Source organism: Natator depressus, chromosome 3, assembly GCF_965152275.1.
Source record: "Natator depressus isolate rNatDep1 chromosome 3, rNatDep2.hap1, whole genome shotgun sequence".
Lineage (NCBI taxonomy): Eukaryota > Metazoa > Chordata > Testudines > Cheloniidae > Natator > Natator depressus.
In genome coordinates, this window is record NC_134236.1 from 105,783,822 (window position 1) to 105,804,161 (window position 20,340).

Here is a 20,340-nt window from a genome sequence, read left to right on the forward strand (position 1 = left end):
CGGGCACATGTGATGTGACATCTTTCACAACTATTCATTTAAATCTAACAGGAGAAAGAGGCAGAAGCTTAGTTTAACACTGCTCAGTTTAACTTTCACCGAGATCTCGTGACTGCTATTCATTTTAAAACCTTACTTATACTAGGATTCTTGAGGGAACAAAACCCAGCACTGATGACGGGAAGCACTTACAGCTAAAAATACGAAACAACCAGGGGTATCATGTGTGGGGGAGCAAAGGGAAGTAGTTAACCTTAAAATGCTGTCAGTTCTAGGTGAACAATTTTGAATCAATGACTAACTGCATTTTCTTCAGTGCTCATTCCTCTGGTACACAGATGCCATCAACATAATTAATGAAAACATGTGGAAACTTTTTATTTAACATATACAGATGGGACTCAATGGCTATTATGGTTACCCTCAATAAGAAGCTCCCATGAGATACTGGTGTACATTTCAAAGTCAGCTCCTACAGCAGAAAATAGAAAGGGGCATAAACTCTGGCAGGTCAAGCGTAAAAATATAATTAGGCAGGCCAAAAGAGAATTTGAAGGCTAACTAGCAAAAGACACAAAAATAAACAGCAATTGACATTTAAGCACTTCAGAAGCAGGAAGCCAGCCAAACAATCAGTGGGGCCATTGTACAATCAAGGTGGTAAAGGAACACTCAAGGAAGTGAAGGCCATTGTGGAGAAGCTAAAGGAATTTTTTGCATTGATCTTCACAGCAGAGGGTATATGGGAAATCCACACATCTGAGCCATTCTTTTTAGGGGATAAATCTAAGGAATTGTCCCAGATTGTCAATGGAGGAGATTTTGGAACAAACTGATAAATTAAACAGTAATAAAATCACCAGTACCAGGTGGTATTCACCCCAGAGTTCTGAAGGAACTCAAATGTGAGATTGCAGAACTACTAACTGTGGTATCAAGTATCAGAAGGGTAGCCGTGTTAGTCTGGATCTGTAAAAGCGATAAAGAGTCCTGTGGCATCTTATAGACTAACAGACATATTGGAGCATAAGCTTTCGTGGGTGAATACACACTTCGTCGGATGCATGTAGTGGAAATTTCCAGAAGCAGGTATAAATATATAACTAACCTCGTTATCCCTAGCCTGATTCTTGCTTGCATATTTATACCTGCCTCTGGAAATTTCCACTACATGCATCCGACGAAGTGGGTATTCACCCACGAAAGCTTATGCTCCAATACGTCTGTTAGTCTATAAGTTGCCAGAGGACTAACTGGGTGTGTAACCTATTGCTTAAATCTTAGTACCTGATGACTGGTGAATAGCTTATGTAATGCTGTTTTTCTGGAAAAGGGGAGGCAGGCAGTGTTTGGTTTTTTAAAGGCTCCAGAGATGATCCCGGCAATTACAGGCTGGTAAGCCCAACTTCAGGACCAGGCAAATTGGCTGAAACTATAATAAACAGAATTATCAGGAAAACTGTACTTCACCAATCTATGAGAATTGTTGAGAGAATGTCAACAAGTATGTGGACAAGGGTGATCCAGTTGATATAGCATACTTGGACAAGGACCCACATCAAAGGCTCTTAAGCAAAGTAAGCAGTCATGAAATTAGAAGGAAGGTCCTCGCATGGATCAGGAACTGGTTAAAAGATAGGAAACAAAGGGTAGAAATAAATGGTAAGTTTTCACAATGGAGAGGTAAATAGCAGGGTCCCCCAAGGATCCGAACTCGAATGAGTGCTCTTCAACATATTCATAGATGATCTGAAAAAGAGGGTGAATAACAAGGTTGCAAAGTTTGCAGATTATAATGAATTACTCAAGATAGTTAAGTCCAAAACTTACTGCAAAGAGTTACAAAGGGATGTCACAAAACTGGGTGACTGGGCAACAAAATGGCAGATGAAATTCAATATTGATAAGTGCAAGGTAATGCACATAAGAAAACCTCATTCCACCTATACATATAAAATGTTGGAGTCTAAATTAGCTATTACCACTCAAAAAGTGATCTTGAAGACATTGTTGATGGTTCTCTGCAAACATCTGCTCAATATGCACCAGCAGTCAAAAAAGCGAACAGAATGTTAGGAAACATTAGAAAAGGGTTAGATAATAAGACAGAAAATATTATAATGCCAAATATAATTTCAAATATAAATCCATGATATACTCACACTTTGAATACTGTGCACAGTTCTGGTCTCACCATCTCAAAAAAGATATATTAGAATTGGAAAAGGTACAGAGAAGAGCTACAGAAATTATTAGGGGTATGATTAGCTTCCATAATGATTAGGAGAGACTAAAAAGACTGGGATTTTTCTGCTTAGGAAAGAGACAACTGAGGAGGGATATGATAGAGGTCTATAAAATTATGAGAAAGTGAATACGGAAGTGTTATTTACCCCTTCACATAAAACAAGAACCAGAGATCACACAATGAAATTAATAGGCAGCAGATTCAAAACAAACATAAGGAAGTATTTCTTCACAAACACATAGTCAGCCCATGGAACTCATTGCTAGGGGAGGTTGTGAAGGCCAAAACTTTAACTGTGTTCAGAAAAGGATTAGGTAAATTCACAGATGATAGGTCAACCGGTGGCTATTAGCCAAGGTGCTCGGGGATGCAATTCCATGCTCTGAGTGTCCCTAAACCTCGACTGCCAGAAGTTGGGACTGCATGACAGGAGCTGGATCACTCAAGTATTGCCCTGTTCTGTTCATTCTCTCTGAAGCATCTGGCTCTGGCCATTGTACTGGGCTAGATCAGTGGTTCTCAATCAGGAGTATGCATACCCCTGGGGGTACGCAGAGGTCTTCCAGGGGTACGTCAATTCATCTAGATGTTTTTCTAGTTTTGCAACAGGCTACATAAAAAACACTAGCGAAGTCAATCCAAACTAAAATTTCATACAATGACTTATTTATACTGTTCTATGTACTATACACTGAAATGTAAGTACAATATTTATATTCCAATTGATTTATTTTATAATTATATGGTAAAAATGAGAAAGTAAGCCATTTTTCAGTAATAGTGTGCTAGGACATTTTTGTATTTTCATGTCTGATTTTATGAGCAAGTAGTTTTTAAGTGAGGTGAAACTTGGGTATACAAGACAAATCACACTCCTGAAAGGGGTACAGTAGTCTGGAAAGGTTGACAGGTTTCAGAGTAGCAGCCATGTTATTCTGTATCTTCAAAAAGAACAGGAGTACTTGTGGCACCTTAGAGACAAACAAATTTATTTGAGCATAAGCTTTCGTGGGCTACATGCATCCGATGGAGTGGGCTGTAGCCCACGAAAGCTTATGCTCAAATAAATTTGTTAGTCTCTAAGGTGCCACAAGTACTCCTGTTCTTTTTGGCAAGGTTGAGAATCACTGGGTTAGATGGACCATTGGTCTGACCCAGTATGGCCATTCTTATATCATCATTGATACAGTACACTGAAAGTGTGTTAAATATACTACTTCTGCATTGATTGCAGCAAGAGAAGGCGGACAAAAGTCTTACATGGAGAAAAGGTGACAAGAGTTTTTAAAAGGCACTCTTTTTATAAAACATGTTTGGACAGAATATACATCCTCTATAGAGACAGGTTGGTGGACAGGAAGAAATATCTCATAATTATATGGAACTTCAGAGATCTGGGTTCAATTATTGACTGTCACAGACATCCTACATGACCTCGATCAAATCACTTAACCTCTCTGTGCCTCACTTTTTTCCTTTTTAAATAGCGTTAATAATATTGTTCCTCTTTGAGATGCTCAGATACTATAGTGATGGAAGACACAGTGTATAAACATAAACACCTAATGCAATGAGTTAATAGCCCAGTCTTTAAGTTCCAGGGGTTGTTAATGAAAGACATTATCATTTTATACCTGTTTGGTGGCTTTTGTGAAAGGCATTGATGGTCAAAGCCGTTTCCTAGTAGACCTCTCCACATTTAAAATAAAAAAGATACCCTCAATCAAAACTGACTTTCTAACTGGCATGCTTTGTGGCACGCTGATCAGTTAGATCGAGGATTGATTAGGCAGGGACACAGAAGTGAATTCTCACCCCTAGAAGAAATCTCTTATTTCTCATCACAGAAACCTATAGCTGCATGTTTTTCCCGCATTTGCATAAGTCCCATTCCTGTTATTAGAAGCAACAGTCCGAGGGGAATGCCTTGCCATTCCTATTCATTTTCTAGTAATGAACTTTTTCGAGTTTACCGGCAGTTGGCATAAAAGGGACAAAATATTAATAACAAAATCACCACTCTGCCGGAGAGGTCTCTAGGGTACTCTAGTGTAACTCCTCATTTGCATCATCTGAAATGTACACTGATTTCGATTGCTCTGACATTTAAATAAGAAAAAGAAAATGGTTTTACCCCATTTTTAAGAAGTACTGTAATATTATATGCTGTCATCAGTTTCACAATCTATACTCTGAATGAAAGGTCTTTCTTTTACTGAAAGACTGAGATGAGGCTATAAGTTTGACCAAGCTGTACTTCAGTGTGAACTAACACTCTCAGCTGACCTACTGGTTTCATTTTGAATATACTATCTATCCATTTCCTAAACTCCAATCTTATTTGACACACCTGGCTAGCTTTCAAAACTGTCTATAAACTTTCTGTGGGAGGTGGCGCAAGGCTTTGAAGACTTTATCATGGTTGATAAATTGCATTCATCACTTACTGTAGATTTTGCCAGACCATCCCACACCCCATTCTCCCTCCATTTTCTTCTTTTTAGAGAACCATAGCAATGGTAACCATCTATGCAGGGACAGGTCCTCACTTGTCTCTACCAACAGTTGGCTAGACAAGCTTAGGGGTGCCACAATATATTTCAGCATAACCAGGTACTTTATAATAGCATATAATTAGTTGTGCGTTTCATTTGGATTTTGTCATACAGGACAAAGAACTCCTTCAGAGTAAATCAGCAAAAGGATCTGGTAAGAGAATTAGATATAACAGCACACAGCGACAGGAATGGATTCTTGTCACTCAACATTTAAGATGTTTTAGTGGAAGCAGACATGGTAACAATGAAGTATAATTATGCTTAAGATGAAGTAAGGATTGGATATGAACCTTTTCTGATTTCTCAGACTGAGACTTGAGTAAATCCTTAATAAACCTTTAGTCATATTTTAAATGGTCAGCAAACTTTTAAATAGCTTCTATTGTTTTTAATTACTCTATGCTTCCTACTTCCCATGGAAACAGAAGAGCTCAACCATTGAAAAAATATGAGAGAAAACTAGAACTCACCTGGGTACAATGTGTGAAAACCTGTCCTCTTTGAAGGCAGTGGGAGTTTTGCCATTCACTTCAGTTGGACCAGGATTTCAACCGATGTCCGTTTAAAGCTATGGCTATTGATTAGTGATAAAAAGCTGATAGCCATAGAGAAAATCAAGGACCAGATGTTAGCTTCACATACAGAGCTTGTCGGAAAAACTTTGACAGTACAGTGTTCCACTGGAAAATGCAGTTCTATTAAAATCAAAACACTCTGTGAAATCAGGTTGACTTTGCCAAAATCTCATTTCAGAGGGGGGAAAAGGGGAAGCGTTTTGCCATTTTTGGAATGGAATGTTTTGATTTTTCCATCTGAAATTACTTTTCGTTCCAAATTTTCTATTTTTTTTCATATGAATATAAATAAAGTTGAAATAAAAACAATGTTTTGCTTTTGTTGAAATGAAACATTTTGTTTGACCCTAAATGCTTTTTTAAAATGTTTCTTTCATGGATATTTTTGAAATGTTTGGGTCTCAATCCAAATTGGAATAAGAACAAATTTAGAAATTCTCCATCAAATGGAATTTCCATTCTCCGCACAGCTCTATTCACATGGCTTTCTCGAAGACCTTTTTCTTTTGTCACAACAATTTGATCCCCTAATGATATAAGAAGCAAAACAGTACATCATAAATGGAGTGAACACAACACAGGTGATATATGCATTATAGGTTAGGACCAAAATTTTCAAATTTGAGTGACTAAAGTACATGCTTAAGCACCTAAATATATGGCTTTATTTTCAGAGGTGCTCATTTTCTTTAAGTCGAGTTGATTTTATTTATATTTATATTTATTTTTATATTTATTAATTTATTTATATTTATATTGATCTATTTATATATAAAACTGTCAGATGATTTGGAACCATCATGGTGAACAATAGCTAACCTATGTAGTAGCCACACAATCTAATTTTCATTATTCTTGTTCTTGACCCTTTTCCTCTCCTTTTGCTTGCTCTACTCAATTGTTGCATCTTATTTCAGATTAGATTGCAAACGTTTCAGGGCTCAGAGAAGATATCTCAGTACAGATTAACAATAGTAAATAATGTTCCAAGAGCATTTCATAGACTTGCAGCAGATGCTTTCAAGATATAGACAACATGGGCTAATGGGTGAACTGGGAAATAGAACTCATAAGGAAGTGTCTGATTTTTTTTAAAGTTCTTGCAACCTCAGGTCCCCGATTTCTGCCATTCCTTGAAGTCGCCAGGCTTTTACTATGCCTGGCCCAACTCATTGCAGATAGTGTCTTGATGGTCCCTTTTGGGCAGGTACCATTTATGCTGCCCATCTCTGAGAACAGAAATTTGTTGTGTTTGTCTCTGAGAACACGCCTTAGGGATTTTTCTGTGTAACAGGAGTATCGGCCCTTTTAGACTTAGAGGAAGCCCTCATTGGCTAGCATTACCCCATTCCAGGAAGAGTGGGATAGAGACACGGTCAGTGATGGGAAGGAGGCAGTTTATGTGGTGCACTGTTTTAGGGTCTGAGACCAGTTTCAAGAGCAAGATGAGCTGAAACTTCCCTCTTCCCTAAGTGGTGAGAAATCAAGCTGACCCTTTCTGGCTGCCAGACAACCTCTCCTGTGGAACCAGGACTGTGGGGCAGGCTTGGAGTTGTTGCTGCCAGATGGCATTGTAGTTCAAGAGTTCTGGCAATGCCTGCTGGGAAACAGTCCTAGCTATGTAAGGAGATCCTTCAGCAGACTGAGAAGTGACCTGGAAGGAGTGGAAGGCTCTCTCCAACTGTTGAATAAGCAACTCACCTTTTTATTCCTTATTTTACTTTATGCAATTGTTTTGGTTCTTAAAAAAACAAAACAAAAAAAACCCTTCTGGGAAGGGGCTGAGCATGTTTGAGACAGACTGGGACAGAAATTTTGGAGAGCAGGTATTTTTCTGGGCATGGCTTTCTTTGTTTGGCTTGGCTGGCCACCCCTAGTAATGTCTTAAATCCAGAAGTATCTTAAAGAAAACAATATTTATTAGAAAACTAAGAGGAATCAAAGCAATCAAAAGTAAGCAGTATAAAACTTATGGATCCAGCGGTCTAAAATAATACCCTTGTTAGAAAGGTTAAAGGGGATCTTCATCAAGGGGATCCAGCTATGGAACAAACTTCCAAGGAGATTAGGAGAGTCCCTAGCACTACCATGTTTAGGAAACATGGCAAAAACTTCCTCTTTGAAAAGATCATTCCACTATAAGAATGACACTCTCAGCACTGCCATCCCATTCCAACCAAAACACCACAGCCAGCCAACCAACCTAATAAATAAAAAATATGAAACAAATTAACCTAAAATGAACAAAATAAATTAATAAAATCTAAAAATAAAGTAAATTAAACAAACCCTACCCCAGCCAATTTTTATCCTATAAAGGGAGAAGTGCCAGAGACTCCATGAAGTCCACTAAGAACTTCCACATTGCTATTGATTTTATGTGGAAGGTGCTCAGATACTACAGTAACGAACAGCAGTATAAAACCCAAAGAAAAAGAGCTAGATAAAAGCTTGCATTTTCAATAGATCTGTATCTTCTGCCCTTGCTGAGTTGTACTTTCCTCCAGCTTCTTAGCATCTGAAATCTGTGTCCATCAAGTTCTCCTCTCTGTTTCCTTCCCTGTTTATAATTTGTACAGGATTTCAATTCCAAAACCCTTAAGTCCCTTATGTAGGTTGGGTCCTCTCTGGCACAGTGTACAATTGTATACTATTTTTGACTAAAGCAACCATTTCTGGATATGCATATTTATTTTTCCCCCAATCTCCTCTTACAGTACAGTACATATATATACATATATATATATATATATATATATATATATAACCTGGCAGAGTTCTGTTTTCCTGCCTTTCTGGTCACTCCCTATGAGTCCCTCCACAGAAAGGGTAATCTCATCTAGGGGAAAAGTCATAATTAGGGACAGTTTAATCCACAATTTATCCCCATTCTGGTCTGCCTCTTTAGAGGTTGAAACTGTTATTGTGTACAGCCATCTAGTGGACAGTTTATGTACCAACCAATGGGGATCTAATTCTGAACCCACTGCATGGTATGTATGTGGGATACATTGGTGATTTTGATTTTATGGTGCCTAAATCTTCTCAGATATCTTCATGCATAATTTGAAAATTCCAATTGGCCAACCAAACCTTTGGCCCAGTAACCCCTGTGAAAAATGCTGAGGAAGCTGGGTGACAATTAAACACTACGTTAAGAATTTAGAAAGCAGTTTAGGTGGTTTAACTGTTAACTGTTTATGACTGGAATTTTCGTAACTCTGTAGCATATCATTGGCCTTTCTGTAGAAATATACTTAAAAATACCCCACAACTACATGTAGATTTACTTCCTAAATAGGTTGGTTTGTTTCATTATTTTGGAATTTTCATTTCCAGTCCTGACTGGATTCAGAACTTTAGAAATGAATGAAAATGAGAAAAAATGAAACTGAAGTTTTCAAACCTCAGAAAAGGTTCAGTTCAGATCAAAGTGTGGGCAAAATTTCAGATTAGAATTTATTTGATCTGAACCGGCACACACATCTCTAAATGAGATCTTGCTAAGGCTGAAAAAGAAAAGGAACTATAAAAGAGAGAATCTGAAAAATAAGTAGCCATTAGTCTTTCCATCCAGTTTATACCCTCAGAGGAATATTTAGGAGTCCTCTAACTGACCACTAGGAAATATTGCTTGATCCATATAAATAGAGCTGGAGTAGTTTTTCTTTGGCAGTTTAGCAGCAGAAATTCTAAATGTTAAAGAAACTGTTAGAATTCAAACTGAGTCTCCACTTCTTGTACCTGCACACTGTACTTTAAAAAAGCCCTGTTCCTCAAAGGCATGTTATAGGCAATCGGAAAACACACAAATGTACTGAACATTTTTTCTGGGAAATAGTTGCCTATAGGGAAGAAACTGGGGGAGAGAAGGGACATGGGAGGCTATCAGGAGAAAGGAACAACAGCTTTGAACCTGCTGTCGGTCATTCAGGGCTAGACTGCACATGTAGAACTTGCCATGTTTAAGGAGCAGTATGTAGCTGTGCACCCACAGGAGCAGAACAGGCAAGGAAGCACGATACCCCTCTTATTCCCTCTTGCTCTTCAACTGGCCCTTACCTAGTGTGCCTTTCCTCTGGGTATATAGGCTGGGCTATGGTCTAGCACTTAAACTTGCAAAGGAAAAGTTTTACAGTATGAACCTCAATTCCTGTCAATATTTATATGTGTAATATGAATATAGGCATGTACAGTGAGAGAGAGGCTGCAGAAACAGCCTTGCACTATGTAGCAATCTGCCACAGAAACAAATATGGACGCTACTATAATAGGGATACATTCGGCCAAATTGCACTCTGGTGATGTGTAACTTCAGTGTAAAGAACTCCATTACTACCATGAAGCCACATCCTGTGTACAGAAACGTGATGTAATAACTTTGTATACACTTGTATACTTTGTGTTAAAAATAATGATAGTTAAATTGATTTGAGAGTGATTCTTATATTTTAAGGTCAGAAGATACCATCATTATCATCCAGTCCAAACTCCTGCATAATACAGGCCGTAGATTTCACCCAGTAATTCCTGCATCAAGTACAGTAGCTTGTGGCTTTGATTATATTTCTGTGAATGGGGATTACACTGATAATTTCATGAGAGTAGGACTTTGTGTAAAATATGAGCCCAAGTATGGGGAAAATGCAATAGACTCACCCTGAAGAAGAGTTCGGGGTAGTTCGAAAACTTGGCGCTCTCTCCAACAGAAGTTGGTCCAATAAAAGATATCATCTCACCCACCTTTTCTCTCAAATAGAGCAACCCTGTCAAGTCGCCTACATTGAGGATGTAACATTATTATTTATTACCGTAGGACCAAGGAGTCCCAGATACAGACTAAGACCCCATTATGTTAAGCATTGTCCGAACACTTGGTGGCTCCATACTATCATCCACATGAGTTTTCTCCTGAAATAGCTCTGGATAGATTCAACACCAGCACTACACCACAACCTGCAATGCAACATCAATATTGTGATATTGACATTGGGCTTTCCATTGGAGTCTAATGTTGCAACTCCTTCCTCCCAATCCCAAGCAACAGCACTATCCTATACTAGAGCGGATTAAGAATTTTCTGTCTGCATATTTTCGTGTATGAATTGTGTATGAGATTTTTAAACTTCTGCAGCTTGTCTGGATTGAAACAGAACATGGAATTTCATAGTTTTTGATATGATAAAGCAGTTTGTGCCATTACCAAACCACTTTCAATTTACAAAAAGAAAAGGAGTACTTGTGGCACCTTAGAGACTAACCAATTTATTTGAGCATGAGCTTTCGTGAGCTACAGCTCACTTCATCGGAATTTAGTCTTTTCTTTTTAAAGAACACAAAGAGTAGGAAAGTTGGGATTGTTAACAGGAACTCAGCCTTGCAATTAATACCAAAAGTTACATCAACTCTAACTTAAAAGCTTTACATGCCAGTGGAGGATCTAATTTTACTGTGTAACCAAGAAATAAGTAGGAGAGCAATATGGTGACTTGAGCAGCTGGAGACCAGAGGCAGATTAAGATCTCCTGGGGCCCTGGACCAGAGCAAGTGTGGGGGCCTCAGCGTCAGAACAGTGGCCCCGCCCCCCCCTTCCACCTGCAGTCTCACCCCCCCTTCTGCCCCTTCTGCCTGCACCCCACCCACAGCCCCACCCGGTTCTGCTCCTTCCCCTGCAGCCCCACTCCTGTTCCACCCCATGCCCTGCCCCCATTTCACTCGCGGTCCTTCCTCATCCCCCTAACACTGCGGCCCCAAGACTGGAGAAGCTTTGTCCCCCCACCATGGCCCTGGGGCCACAGTGGGGAGTGAGAGCTCCTCCAACCCAGAGGCTGCGGCAGGGAGCAAGAGCTCCTCCAGTTCCAGGGCCGCAGCGGGGTCTGGGCGCTGGGGCTTTCCCTGTCTGCCTGGCACTTCTGCCAGGGATCAGGGTTGGGGCACTGCAGATTTCTGCAGAGGTGCCCATTTTTCCAGGGCCCCCCCAGTTGGCTGAGGCCTCTGGGCATGGGCCCTGTGGGTCCATTGGGTAATCCGCCACTACTGGAGACATGCTGCTGGAGGCACCAGCAGAGAAAGGAGCCCTTTGGCCTTTTTCCTTCCTCAGATTAGCACCAGGCAAGCAATTGAAATGCAGGCACATGGGGTAGAAAGGCACATATTCACCCCTCACTCTCAACCACACACACTGTGCAAAGGCCATACACAACAGCAATCCCACTAACACCCAAGAAAAGAGTGATGTCATGGCCCTGCCTACCACTCCATACTGTAGAGCTGACCAGCTGCAGGGGGCTGGAGGACCAGGCTGCATCATCCAAAGGGCTGGTGCAGTGCGCATGCTCCTGCTCTGGCAAAGGAGCTCCAGAAGGGACTGTGCCTAAGGGACCTAATGGTAGTGGAGGATCAATCTAGCCGAGCTCTGCTCCCCTACACACTGCCCCTGACATGGCTCCTCTTTTGCCTGGCAAGTCCCCTATGGCAGAGTTGGGGGAGAGCACCTGGCACAGGAACTGCCTCTGCCAGATTTGTGCCAGCAGGGAGTTCCCTCCACAAAGGGAATTCTCTGCTGGCCATTTATGGACAGAATCCACCCACTGTACCCTTCCTGAGCAGCACCTGGTGGCCAGACCATACCGGAAAATCTATGTCTGTGCCAGCTTTGAACAGGGTTTGATTATTGTAACCTTTCTTGAGGGTCTGTGAAATTTTGCTTAAAAGGGCATCTCCCTGCATCTGCCTCCCAGAGGTTGCCCTAATATGACTTCGACACTCTCCCTCCTTCTTCTCTCCCCTTCTTTCATATGGTGGCAAATCTTCTGGGGTAAGTCTCCATATTCTGCTTCTCCACTCCAGAATTGTGGCCTCCCTCTTCTGCCTCCCAATGTTTTTAGTGGGCTGGCTAGGTAGCCTATAACATCTCAGGCCACTTAAGTACTATAATTTTAGAGCAGTGGGATCCAGTAACTCTGCCATTATGCTCACCCTTCAAGTTTAGAAGGCACTATGGAGCTCACATTTGGAGTGCACTGACAGAGGGCCATATATTTGGAAATCCCAAAGATCATGTGATCTTTCTTTCCCGCTCTGCTCAATAAAGAACAGGAAAGATCTCGCACAGCTGTGGATTTCCCAATCCCCCTGTGACATTTCTGTCAGTATGGTGGCCAGTATCAGGAGACTGCAAAATTCCTCCCTTTCCTTTTAAATATGACCAACAGTTTATTAATAGCAAACGAGCTACTCACTGAGTGAACTTTCAGAGTGCTGCATTCAGCAAAATGGGTAGCATCTTTTCAGTAGGCCTCTGGCAACAGCAGGTTTCCCTGTTTTGTTGTAGGGTATGCGGTGCATGAGGGATAAAAGATGGTGTCAGTTAAGCCATGATGGCTCATTGTTTTTGGAGAGTCATGTCAGTGCAAAGCACTGCATCCAAATGGAAAATTTTAGAACTCTCCAAATGAGAAGTGATATCAGATGCAGGGTCATAAAACAATAAATTACTGTTAACTCTGCAACAGACATTACTTTGGAGGCATATTTAGTAAAACTGGTGTTTGGGTTGTCTTTTTTTTTTGAGGGAGAGAGTACCTTATGTTTGGTGTTATGATATGAGAGACAAAAACATTAGCCTCACTATCAGTCTATCAAAGATTGAATTATGTATGCAAAGACAGAAATTCTGGGTGAAATTCTGGCCCTAATGAAGTCAATGGCTGTTTTTTCCATAGACTTCAATAGAGCTAAGATTTCACCTTCTATCATGGACCTTGGCCAGATCAAAGCAGAAACGGAAGAGGGATCGCAGTATGGATGGATGCTCCAATACTATGAAGTGCTCAGATACTCGAGTGAACATAGCATAAAAACTGATATAGAATAGAATCGATGGACTCAGGAGGACAACTTGTTCACATACCATAGAGAATAATCCTGTTATTTGCAGAGAGATCATCTAGAGATCGGATAGGTCTTTTCTGTCTCCAATTTCTATTCAGATGGACCTTCACTGGCTTAATTTAATTTGATTTCTCAAAAAGAAAAGGAGTACTTGTGGCACCTTAGAGACTAACCAATTTATTTGAGCATAAGCTTTCGTGAGCTACAGCTCACGAAAGCTTATGCTCAAATAAATTGGTTAGTCTCTAAGGTGCCACAAGTACTCCTTTTCTTTTTGCGAACACAGACTAACACGGCTGTTACTCAGAAACCTTTGATTTCTCAAGCACTATAATGGATTTCCTGCAGATGGCGCATATGTACAACAATACACCGTATTATATACGATGTCCTTTGATTTAGATTATAAAGTGCTGTCCGCACTGTACTGAACTGCACCCATATTGTTCATTTTTACTGTTTGAGAAGTTCACAGCAAAAGCACTTCCCAGCACAGTGTACACTAACCAAGTGTAGAGTGAAATGCACTTGAAATTAAAAGGCAAAATTCTGCCCTTATATGTATGTATAGCACGGATTGACTTCATTGAAATTGTATGTGCTTTTGAGGGGAAAATTTGGCCCAAAAGACAAGGGTCTACTGTACCTCATTGTGGAATGGCAGTATGAGGACCAGGGCCAGATTTCCAGTTAGGCACAGTAGGCACTTGTGTAGGGGCGCTGACATTCTGGGGGTGCCTAAAAGTTAAAAGTAGGTTAGAAGTTTCATTTTTTAAGGAAAACACAAAGTTCAGCTGTAGGTGGGGGGCGGGTGCTGAAGATGCTACGGGCGCGTAAGGTGTAACTCCAGCCCTGCTGAGGGCCCTCCATAGGACATTGTAAATCAACAAACTTCTTTTCTGTATATTAAACTAGTGGTAGGATGAGGAATATTTCACCATCTCTTCCAGTGGGTATTTTGCATGTTGGCTTCTGCCTTTACAGATGATAGATCCATCTGCACCAATTCTTCAAAGATGAAACTACAGTGGGGAGGGGATGTGGTCAGTCAAGTTGGAAGGGGTAGAGCATTATACATGGCATACTCTCCTCAGTTATGAGTAGATCTCCATGAAGTAGTTATTGCAGTGGGAGAAGCAGCATGGAGGTGCCATAAATGCCCCAGAATCTAAGGGGCTACGCTACAAATTCATCCTTGATCCTCACGTTCACAGGCTTTGCAGGTTGTGTCCCTTCCTCCTTGAACCTTGCTGCAAACTTCTCCCCCTCGGAGTAGAACTGATGGAATCTCTTTCTTCTGCATGTTTGTCTTTGGAAGGACAATATGTAGCCCTAGATATGGGAGTCACTTCACTTCACATGCAACTAGCAATGGAGTGGAATTTGGTGGCTGTCTAATGATGGAAGGTGACAGTTTATGGTGAGCAGTAACATTTCATCTGCAATGGGTTGTACCATCTAATGTGAAGTCCAACTGGGTTGTATTATTGATGGAAAATGCTGTAGAGCTATGGTGTATAGATAAAGTGATCTTTCCACTTAGAATGAGCAATACTACTCATTATAGCTCACAGTGCTTGACTAGCTCCTGACTAGCAGAACAGAATTGCTGTTCATGCAGTTCCCTGCATTGTCTACATAACAAATTCTCCACTCCACCTGCCCCGTCCAGCTGGTCTCTCTGCACTGCAGTCTTTTTATATTTTGAAATAAAGATTTACAGGCTGTCATTGGAGCTAAGTGAGCAACTGAAGGGCCCCACTGAAGTCAGCGGGAGTGTTGCCATTGAATTCTGTACAGCCAGGGTTTAACCCCAGGTGTCCAGTGAACTCTGGCATTTTCCAGGTTTGTGGAGAAAGTGATTCCCAGTTTTCATAATGAAATTATTGATGTCTATTGAGAGATTATCACTTTTTCTTAGAGAAATGCCCCCTCTTTTTTTTTTAAACAATATGAAAATAGGAACATTCATAAAAGCAGAGCAAACATGGCAAATTTGAAAAATGGGTGACATTTTGCAAGGCAGATGTTTTCACTACACTTTTCAGAATGTTGTTGCTAGCTTTGTACTGACAAAAAGTGACACTTGGCTCAATTTGTCACATTGAAAATTGAGAATGCTAAGCTAGAAATTCCCTGCTTGGCCATTACGGTGTGTACTCCAGAGCATATAATATCCCTTACTGCTTTGCGTTTGGATTCAGAGGACTACAGGTCTGCAGCCATAATACCTAGAACTACAGTCTCTTCAGTGCATACACCACAATAAGCAGGACTGAGCTTGGATAGGAAATCTCCAAGTCAAGCGCTGGTTGCTGCAGTAAGTAGTGTTTGTGATTTAAATAACACTCTCTTCCAACTGAATGATTTAGGAAATATTCTGGTTTGAAGTGCCCATTCTTTATCAAGTGATGCAAACCTGATACCCTTAAAATTCCCATGGTTCTCTGCAAAAGTAGGACACTAGTCCTGATATCTTTCCCAAATTCCAGCTTGGCTGACAATGTTCTGCCTACTTGAGTTCCCTCTACAATTTCAATCAGATACAGTAATCTTCACCTGTCTACCTCAGTTATTTCTGAGACACTCCATATAGTGAAGTATTTATTCTTCTTAATGGTTGTGCATTGCTGATATGTGCAGTTGATCAGCTGCCATATTCCAATCTCAGGTGGTTGCATTTCACTGATTCTGGTATAAAGTGGTTTGTAATTTTTTGGAATGAAAGTTGTTACAAAACATACATTTCAGATATTATTTCTTTCACAAGCGATATGCAGGTACAGAGTTAATCTGGTCTGCACCAAAATCTTAGCCAACACTGCTCTTTTTCTGGATCAAAAGTGTCTCCAGGCTTAAGAAAAAGGAATGTGATTGACAGAAAAAAAGAGAGATAATGCAAGTTAGAACTTTTCATAGTAACCCTTTTTGATCACCTTCCTCCGCATAGGCTGAAGCTGAGAGCTATGTGTGTGGTTTGAATTAAAAGGACCAGACGTAATCTCATAAATAGTTCAGCAACTTTATCTTTTCTTGAGTTCATGAATGTGTCTAATCAACTTAAAGACACAAAGCTTCAGCACTTCACCATTAAGCGTGTAATCAAGGAATAAACTGTGCGGTTCAAAAGAGCTAAGCAATGGGAAGCTTTAAAATTTTTTGACTCTATCCACATCCTGGGATACAGTAAACCCAGTTTGACATGTTCTCTTTCACTCCAAATTGTTGGGTGGGGTAGTGCTTTACATTAACCAGATCCAGCTATGAGAGTTTCATTCTGCGACTGATGAAAGAGTGGAAGCAAATGACACAGAATGTCACTAACAATAGGAAATTAGTGCATGTCTCACTGATGATTAACTCTTTAAGTGTCCCAGTGCTTTCCAGACAATATGCTATTAGCTATAAACATGCATATTTAACAGATTATTGTTCTGCCTATAAACAGCTGAGCAATGACTGCTCCTCCAGAATGCACAGGCTTAAGTAACACATCAAGGTAAGAGAGTATGCAAGACTTCTTTATACACTACTGTCCCACCTTGTGGGGCTAGTGTAATAAAACCAACCAGCCAGGCATGTGTCAATCATTGCCTTGAGAAAGTGGCTGCTCTGAGATACAGTATTTAAAGAAATTACCTAGCAGTGGCACTAAACTTGTGGGATACAGTTTGGTTTAGGAGCTTCTGAAAGAAACATAAATGCCAGTATTGTCTTACACGTCATATTTCCCCTAAACCTCCTGTGGATAATGGAATCAGCTACTTTGGTCTTGATCTGTAACATCAGCTGGTTTGAGAACCCAATTAGACGTTACTTTGTTAACATTTCAGTAACTAGCTAGAATCCCAGGGTTTGTAAGGTGAGGGACCATCTGATGTGACACAGCAATGTCTGGGTAAGTTTGGTCTCACATTGGCTAGAGAGAAGTTATGCAGGTAACTATTTTATCCCTGAACTCAATGGGCTCTATGTGGTTAGGATTTTTGTTCATGATTCTAATAAGTACTGTTTCCCATTCAAGGGATTGATGCTGGACAGCATACATGTGCAGTGTTGCACATATAAACACAAAGCTTATATAAAGCTGTTCCGCCATGTATTGTAATGCAATAGGCACTGGAGCAGGGCAACTAGATTCTGGATCTGCCACACGGTTGCCCTAACCATCAGACTACAGAATCACTCTCTCTGGCCCAGTGACTCTTTAATTATTTAATTCAAAGTGAAACAGCTTTAACAGGAGAGACTGAGGAGCCCCATATCAGAATATCCCATAGCCCTGTGCTTCGTGCACTCTCCTGGGAGACCCCTATTCAAATCCTTCCCCCCGCCCAACTCTGCTTGACAGGGAGAATTGAACCTGGGTCTCCCACCTCCCAGGTGAGTGCTCTAACCAGTAGGCTAAAAGATTTAAGATAGACAGGGTGCTGATGATGCCTATCTTCTGCCAGATTTTGAATGGGACCTGATTCAATAGGTGGCCTTTGAGCATGCCTACCGGCTTGGGCACTGCATGTGAGGTAAGTGAGTGAACACCTATCTTCTCCTGGTTCATGAATCACCCTAGGGCTGAGGTCAGAGATAGGCATGCCCAGAGGCAGAAACATAGGCACCTAGAGAACTTTTATCCTGAAAATGTACATGTTGAGTGAGTTTAGGTGCCTACTGGGTGAAGCAAGAGTTTTTGTGGATCTCAGTGTAGCCTAAAACTGGGACTTAGGCACCTAAATAGGAACCCAAGTATCTTTGTGGCTGTGGGCCAAAGTAAAAAGTGATGAGCAGGACAAAGAGTGAATTGTATTGCACACTGATCTGTATTAATGAAAACAATGTTGCCTGGCCACCAAATTCATCTATGTAACCTATCCGAATGTGCTCATATGGCCTCCAGTATCATAGAATCTAAGTGCCCCTGTCATAAATATAAAGGGAAGGGTAACCACCTTTCTGTATACAGTGCTATAAAATCCCTCCTGGCCAGAGGCAAAACCCTTTCACCTCTAAAGGCTTAAGAAACTAAGGTAACCTCGCTGGCACCGACCCAAAATGACCAATGAGGGGACAAGATACTTTTCAATCTGGAGGGGGGGAAGAAACAAAGGGTTCTGGCTGTCTGTGTGACGCTTTTGCTGGGAACAGATCAGAAATGCAAGCCTGCCAACTCCTGTTAAGTTAGTAAGTAATCTAGCTAGAAAATGCGTTAGATTTTCTTTTGTTTAATGGCTGGTAAAATAAGCTATGCTGGATGGGATGTATATTCCTGTTTTTGTGTCTTCTTGTAACTTAAGGTTTTGCCTAGAGGGATTCTCTGTGTTTTGAATCTGATTACCCTGTAAGGTATTTACCATCCTGATTTTACAGAGGTGATTCTTTTACCTTTTCTTTAATTAAAATTCTTCTTTTAAGAACCTGATTGATTTTTCATTGTTCTTAAGATCCAAGGGTTTGGGTCTGTGTTCACCTGTACAAATTGGTGAGGATTATTATCAAGCCTTCCCCAGGAAAGGGGGTGTAGGACTTGGGGGGGATATTTTGGGGGAAGACGTCTCCAAGTGGTCTCTTTCCCTGTCCTTTGTTTAAAACGCTTGGTGGTGGTAGCAAACAGTTCAAGGACAAGGCAAAGTTTGTACCTTGGGGAAGTTTTTAACCTAAGCTGGTAAGAATAAGCTTAGGGGGTCTTTCATGCAGGTCCCCACATCTGTACCCTAGAGTTCAGAGTGGGGAAGGAACCTTGACATCCCCATAGTCTTTTTATGTATTGACCATCACAACACCCCGTAGTTATTCTTTCCATTTTTCACAGATGGGGAACTGAGGTACAGACTAAGTGACGTGCTAAAGTCACCCAGGAAGTCAGTGACAGAGCAATAAATTGAACCCAGGTCGCCTGAGTCTCACACATTAGCCCTCCAAACCAAGGATTGGACTATCCTTCCTCCAATCTAGTAGCAGACTGAGGACAAATACACAGCTAAGCTTTTCATTTGCATGATGAGTGTCGCACTTGCGTCAATAGCTCATCTGATGCTCTCAAGAGCTTGTGGGTGGAGAGTGAGGGTAAGGGAGCAGGTATGTCAGGCGACTGAAACTTGTTTCTGCTCACTGCACTGTGGAGGATTTTGCCTGGGATAAAGTAAGGTGAGGCACTAGGTCTGTTATCAGCTAGCAGACCAGTTACTAGAAGGAGATAAATCACACATGCAATTAGCCAGTGTCCTACAGAACCACTATATTTTATGTGGTATTCTACATTATGTAAATAGACTTAAGTGCATCTTACAGTCTTCTGATTTCTTGCTTAGGCTGTTCTGATTGTGCTAATGATTATTTTGGTTTGTACTGCCATTATGTTTTAGCTTTGCTATACTGAATTACATGAGCCACTCTTCTCCTCTGGTAATAATAATATGTAGTACTTCTATAGCACATTACATCTTCCAAGCTCTGTACAACATTGATTAATAAGGGCAGGTCTACACTACCGCCTAAGTCGATCTAACTTAAGTCCCCTCCCCGCCCCCCAGGGACTGAAGTTTTGCACTGTCCACATCGGCGCTATGTTGGTGGGACACACTCTCCTGCTGACATAGCTTCCGCTTCTCACACCAGGTGGAGTAATTATGCCAGCGGGAGAGCTCTCTCCCATCGGCACAGCGTGTCTTCACCAGACATGGTGCAGCTCTGCCGATGTAGCACTGTAGTGTAGACTTGCCCTAAGACTGATCTATTCAAGGCATAGTAAATGTGTTTGTTCACTTACACAGTGCTGGCTGCTCTCCACCCACCCACTCTACATAAGTTTTTGTGACATCAGCAAATTTGGGAAATTAGACCTTCCTCCAGCTCTCTCATGCACTACATAAAAAGGAATCTCTGGCTGACAACAGCTCTTTCTCCTGAGCTTACTATCTCTAGATTTGCAGATATTGGTATCTGTGCAACAGCCACGTTGAAGATAGACATCTCAAAATGTCATCTGATACATGCCCATGCTGTACTTATGTGATGTAAACAGATGCCAACTAACAAGAGAGCAAGGACATGGCTAGGCAGGTTTGTTAAC